Below are 6,672 nucleotides of genomic sequence, written 5' to 3' on the forward strand. Positions count from 1 at the left end.
TGTTCATTTTAGAGCATTTTCAAACATGCCAATGTACGCAACTGCATAAGTTTCCTCCCACCAATTTGAAAGAGCCAATGAACATGTGAGGAAGGAAGGGCAGATCAGGTACTGTAGTAGCCGTGTTCACTACTGGCATTACTGTGATTGGCTGTACGATTAGCATCATAACGTTACATGCATTACGTACATGAGGCAAAAAGGTGGAGCTGAGGCAAATTTTCTCACAGTCTTTCCTGATTCTTGTGCCGTTTAGTAGGGAGAGTGAAACGAGCAGGGACAGCATCTGAAATTAGTTAAGCAGCAATATTCAAAGTGGTAAGTAGTCAGTGTAAGGAGGAAGAGCTGACCGTGTAGGGCTTAGAACATTGCAAAATTGTCAGTGTAGGGAGGGTGACAGAATCCAGAATTTTAGCACTATAAGGATTTATTTATTAACCCTGTAGAGACCAGGCGTCCATTCTGGTAAGGGTGGCATTACATTGGTAAGGGTGGTGTTACATTGGTTATGTTATATTGTCACAGTATAGTGATATTATTACTTAGGTAGTGGTGGTGCACATTGTCACAGTATGGTGATACTATTCAGGTACTGGTAGTGTAGTGTACCCCCGGAGGTGTTATATCGGAGGGGTGGCTGGTCACTTGCTGCATGTTGTAGTGTGACACCACTCCTGTGGTGGAAGGCCGAGATACAGCTGGACCTTAATGGGTTGTCACTTGATGCCAGTTGTCACGTGACTGCAATTAGTGTGTATGGACAGTTATACCCTTTTCCCCTGTGGTCAGTGTCCTGCCGGGTTGCTACCGGGTCCCTTGGGATAGTGTCACAGATGTTGTAGTCACAAGTGGCAAGAGCAGTATAATGACCCTCCCGGACAGTTGGACCCGCCACCCACAGAAAGGGGAAATGTCCCAAGGTTGCGGTGTGTATGCTGTGTAGTTGGTGATGAATGACCACCAATGGAGTAACATTGAGTTAGTTTACTACTTGTAAATGTGCAACAGTTAATACAGATGGTCTCTGACATACACTTGAAAAAGTTCCAATGACGACTAGAGTAGAGTTGGTAGAGTTGTGCTGAGGTAGAGTAGCAGAGAGGAGAATGCCGTGAGAGTCCCAACCCATATAGTAATGTGCTCTGCCGAGATGTTGGAGGATAAGGTAGAATACTTAGAAGAATAAGAAGAATAGGAATAAGAAGAACACATGTGCCTGTGTATTGACCTTTGACTTCAGTCTTCAAACCATCTTATGCCCCCTAGCGTTGGCCGAACCATACTAATGGGTGACACATGCCCCAGATCTTGTTACCTGGGTTGAGCGTAATGCTGAGGGTCCCCTGCTGACACCAGCGCTGCGAGACAGGGTTCCTAGGCTACTGCAACTTTGCTCTGTCCGAACCAGTTCCAGGTTCTGTGGCTCTATAGTGAATATTGTCCTGCTCTGTGACTTCTCATTGTCCACGGCGTGGGTTGATATTATCTTTTGGCTAGCCCTCTCCTAAGAGGTTTAACACTTTATAGTGCTTGGTGTAGGTACTTGTGAAAAGGTTGGTAACAGTGTACTGTCCTGCTTTCTACCCATGCGGGGTACTGCCTAAGACTAACTATTGGGGGACCTGGCAGAGGGCCAAGGCCTAAGTAGGACAGCTGTGGAGAGCTGTCTAGGTTGCATCCTTTCTCCACACCATCCCGAACAGAAGACTCTTGCTACTCCCCCACCCATGGAACTAACTTCCTCTACAACGTGTAGGGTGCGCTTTACATGGTTGAAAGGAGTGCAATAGAAGAACAGAGAGGAGAGGTGATAGGAAAGAAGAAAGCAGAAATCCTACTGGTCTACAGATTCTGGTAACACATGAACACAATAATCCTTTGCGATACTTCAGCTGTGCAGCTTCCATACACTAATAAACAATGTAGCGACTTCTAGTGGCCAACTCTTAATACTACTTTCATCATAATAAGACCACACACAAAAGTACAGACTTTTGCGAAGGGTAAATGTAACAGTAACACCCCTAGTGGGACACCACAGTGGTATTACATACTTACTTTGGTGATATTATTCAGGTATTAGTGGTGTTACATTGTCGCAGTATGATGGAGATGTTGCGCATAAAGGTATGTCTCTTACCTTCATCCTTTGTGCCATTTCTGTGCACTTAGTCATGCACTCCACCGTCCTGTATGACTATTTGGCCCACGGGGGCACCGTTAGCAGTGCCCGTCCCTCGATCTGCCCCCAGCTGGATCATCGCTATGGGGAGGGGGGGGGGGGGGCAACAGGGCTCCTAATGATCTTACTGGACCAACACGTAAATGACTAGCATGGTAACGGCACCATGGATGATGGTAAGAGACATAACTTAATCCTTGGGCATCTCCTGCGCAATAGGGAGCTATCAGCAGGTTAGAGAAATTTAGATAAATAGTTCCCCTTTAAGGCTTATGGCAGTAAAGGCTACACAGTAAATACAGCCCTGGGTGTGTGTGTATATATATATATATATATATATATATATATATATATATATATACTGTATTTATATATATCTATACATTCTAAGACCCTCAAAATAAAAATAAAAAAATTGTTACACATAAACTGTTTGCTGTAGATATATATTTATATATTAAATTGATGCGATTTATACAAATGCCATATTCTTGTTGCTAAAATAATAAAGAACAGTGCTAATAGCTCTCTTAACAATAATCTTGAAAAGAGCATGACAAATTATATTCAGTGTTATAGCACACATTGTGGTGTGGGAGTGAAGCATTGAAGCTGATTGATTTTAACTTTAACTATTGGGGCTTAGGATGATTGCAGAACACATTTATCACAATATTTGGTTTGTATAACTTGATCATTCCAAAAATGAAAATTATGTTTTAAAGGGGAACTCCAGGTAGAGGTACAACAAAAAATAAACATGATGCAGAAGCATAAAGTATTGCTTACCTGTCTAACCCAGTTTGACCAAAAATCCATTGGCTCTGGAGGTCTTTGTTCTGTATTGTGTGGCTGTACTTCCTGGTTGAGCAGTTTAATGGGCAGCCTGGACGATCTAAGGATCTAAGGTTGACAGCCAGCAGGGAACAATGAGAAAGTGAATGCTGACCTGGCAGGTTGGTGCTTACTTCCTCTTCAATACTGGGCAGAATTCGACCTGCACAAGGTTGGGAAGGGCTACAGGACGGAAGAGGCCTAACTTTTTTACGCAGCTTTTATAGACAATGAGGGAGATTTATCAAACTGGAGGAAAGTAGAATTGTTAAGCAACCAATCAGATTCCACCTTTCATTCTTCAGATTCATTGAAAAATGATGTAATGACTAGTCAGGTACAAGAGCAGAGACACAGACAAGTGAGCCCTGAACTGACCCAATCCAGTGCCCCTGCCTACTTACCACAATCTGCCCTAGATGACAGCGGGTAACTTGGAGATGTTCCCTACACTGAGTAGGTGAAACACAAGACAAAACAAGACAAACAAAACACAATAAAGAAAGGTCAGCAATCCGGGTCATACACTGTCAGGTAGCAGAGGTACAGAGTCACAAGGCAAAAGCAAGGTCAGAACACAGGCAGAAGATCAGGGCAAGCAGCAAACAAGGAAGGTCCAGGAACAAGCCAAAAGGTCAGAAACAGGAGACAATACAAACCAGGGAGCTGAGACACTGTGTGGATACACACCAAAATACCCAGCAACTCCTACAGACACAGACTGTCTTATATGAGGAACCAGGAATCTGGTTCGGGACAGGATTGGCCCAGCCCCTAATCTCCAACCAGAGACACCTGAAACACATACACACACACACACACACACACACACTGGGAGCAAACCTGCCTGTCACAGAATGGAAGCCAAACCAAGGTTAACTCTGCAATTGCCAGAGAACACAACAGAGGCAACCTGAGCAGAGAAATAGGTCAGTGTACAGATTACCATCAGCGGCGTCTTGTCCGCGCGCCCTGAGCACAGGAGACCGCTGCTGATGCAAAGTCAGGTAAGTTGCTAACAAATGAAAGGTGTAATCTTTTTGGTTGCTAGGGGCAACTAAGACAATTCTACTTTACACCAGTTTGATAAATCTCCCCAAGGTTTTTCATTCTCGATGGCCTCACCTCACCAAGGGCAGTGAGCAGGATCTAGTACATTTTTAATAAAGAAAAATAATAATAATAATTATGTTTTATAATAATTGGTTTGGCAGTATGTACTATGTTTGTTGTAAAATGTTTGTTTTATAAAAAAAAAAAAAGAGAAACTTTACAAGCTGTTTAGTAATGATGTTAATATAAGGAAAACAATTCACGCTTTTGTATAGAACTGCGGAGCAACAATAGGAAGCAGCATAGTACTTGAAATAAGAAAATTTATGTTTGCTTGGTTATCACGGTTATTGCATTCCAAGCACTGGGAGACCTGGTGTCAAAATATTAGGCTTTTCAAAACAGGATAATTATACACTCTTCAATCATGTGAAGCTTCTCTCTGTGACACCATTTCTGTCTTTTAATCTCTCTAGCGCGCTGGAATTATCTCTTCAATATAGGCTAATTATTTATCTGAGAACACAGAAACAAATAAAATTACCATCATTAGCTTTAATAGTCTTTCTCTTTGTTTTACTTTGATCTTTTTCCTTTTGTTAAGGGACCAACTTGTATTTTTGCTATTTAAGGTTAATATGCACAGGAAATATTGTGCTTTTTTATATTTTGTTTAGGTCAATGATTTTTTTTTTCCTAAATCGACTCTTATTCTCTAATCCACATTCAAGAAGCAATAAGCAAATCCAAACATAGATAACCCCCCAGACAGAGTTTCAGTACAATACATATAGCAATTTGAAATATGTATGTATACAATTTTTTAGATACTTAAGATGGGCATATCATAACAGTGGAACAATAACAGCTACAATAGTGTCACGTGAAATTGGTATGAAGGCTTACCACAAATAAGCTAGAAGGAAAAAAAAAAATATATATATACATTACCGTTCAAAAAAGTTTGGGGTCACCCAAACAATTTTGTGTTTTCCATGAAAAGTCACACTTGTTCACCACCATACGTTGTGAAATGAATAGAAAATAGAGTCAAGACATTGACAAGGTTAGAAATAATGATTTGTATTTGAAATAACATTGTTTTTACATCAAACTTTGCTTTCGTCAAAGAATCCACCTTTTGCAGCAATTACAGCGTTGCACACCTTTGGCATTCTAGCTATTAATCTGTTGAGGTAAGCTGGAGAAATTGCACCCCACGCTTCTAGATGCAGCTTCCACAAATTGGATTGGTTGGATGGGCACTTCTGGCGTACCATACGGTCAAGCGGCTCCCACAACCCCTCAATGGGGTTCAGATCTGGTGACTACGCTGGCCCCTCCATTACCGATAGAATACCAGCTGCCTGCTTCTGCTGTAAATAGTTCCATAGAGCTTTTATTTTCCACCTACAGGGCTGGTTGGGGTGTCATTTTTTGCGCCATGATCTGTAGCGCCATGATCTTTTTTCTCATATATAATCTTAAAAAGTCAGCAATCCTGGTGTTTTTTACGCTTTTTGCACGCTACGATATATAATATATTTGTTTACTTTAAATATTTTTATTTTTATAATGGTCAAGGAGGTATTTTAAATTTTAATTGGGGGGTATAAGTTTTTTTTTTTTATTAATTAGATCACCCATCCAACAGGACGGAGGTAAGTAGATTTCCACTGCCCGTCAGTACAAGCCATGCTGCGGGGGTCCTGATCGGTCAGTGACAGGAGCTTGTCCTGTCACTGACTACCTTAAATGCAGCGATTGCTATAGAATCTCTATAGAAGGTGCCACAATCGATATAGAAGGCACTGGTTTTCTTTGTTTTGTGTTTATTATGCAATGTTCTAAGCCTTTCTGAATACTTGCCTGTTTCTGTTGGTTCGTTCAGCCCCACCTGCTTAGATGAATGTTATGGCAATCTTGGAGTTTACACGGCTGTAAGTTCTGGCCCACAGATGATTCAGTTTGGAACCAAGAGCCTGGACCAATAGGGGTTAGGCCGGTCTCCTGGTTCCCTATAAATGTTTGGCTAAGGGTCCATTTACACAGATAGATTATCTGACAGATTGTGCCAAAGATTTGAAGCCAAAGCCAGGAAAGGATTTGAAAAGAGGAGAAATCTCAGGCTTTCCTTTATGACCTAATCTCTATTTATAGTCTGTTTCTGGCTTTGGCTTCAAATATTCGTCAGATAATCTGTCAGATAATCATTCTGTGTAGATGGACCCTTAGGGTTATTTTATTGCTAGCAATTAAGCTTCTTCTCTTTTTCTGGTCATTGCTATTCTCCTATTAACCCTTTTCTGCCTGCCCTTACCTTCTTGCCTGACTTTGACTCTGCTTTTGGTTTTATGAATCAGTACCTCTGCTACCTGTCAGTGTATGACCTGGATCGTTGGACTTGGTTTATAATGTTTTGTGTTGTCTTGTCATCTATTCAGTGTCTGAGCACTGGCAGTCTGGCAGTCTGGGGTAATCAGGCAGTCTGAGGTAATCTGTCCCTACACAGGTAGAGTGCCAGTCAGCGCTCACTTGTCTGTGTACCCACATGTTTAAATGGTTCATAACAATCTCCTTGCCAAAAACTCTCTTCCAAAAAG

Source organism: Dendropsophus ebraccatus, chromosome 14 (assembly GCF_027789765.1).
Source record: "Dendropsophus ebraccatus isolate aDenEbr1 chromosome 14, aDenEbr1.pat, whole genome shotgun sequence".
NCBI lineage: Eukaryota > Metazoa > Chordata > Amphibia > Anura > Hylidae > Dendropsophus > Dendropsophus ebraccatus.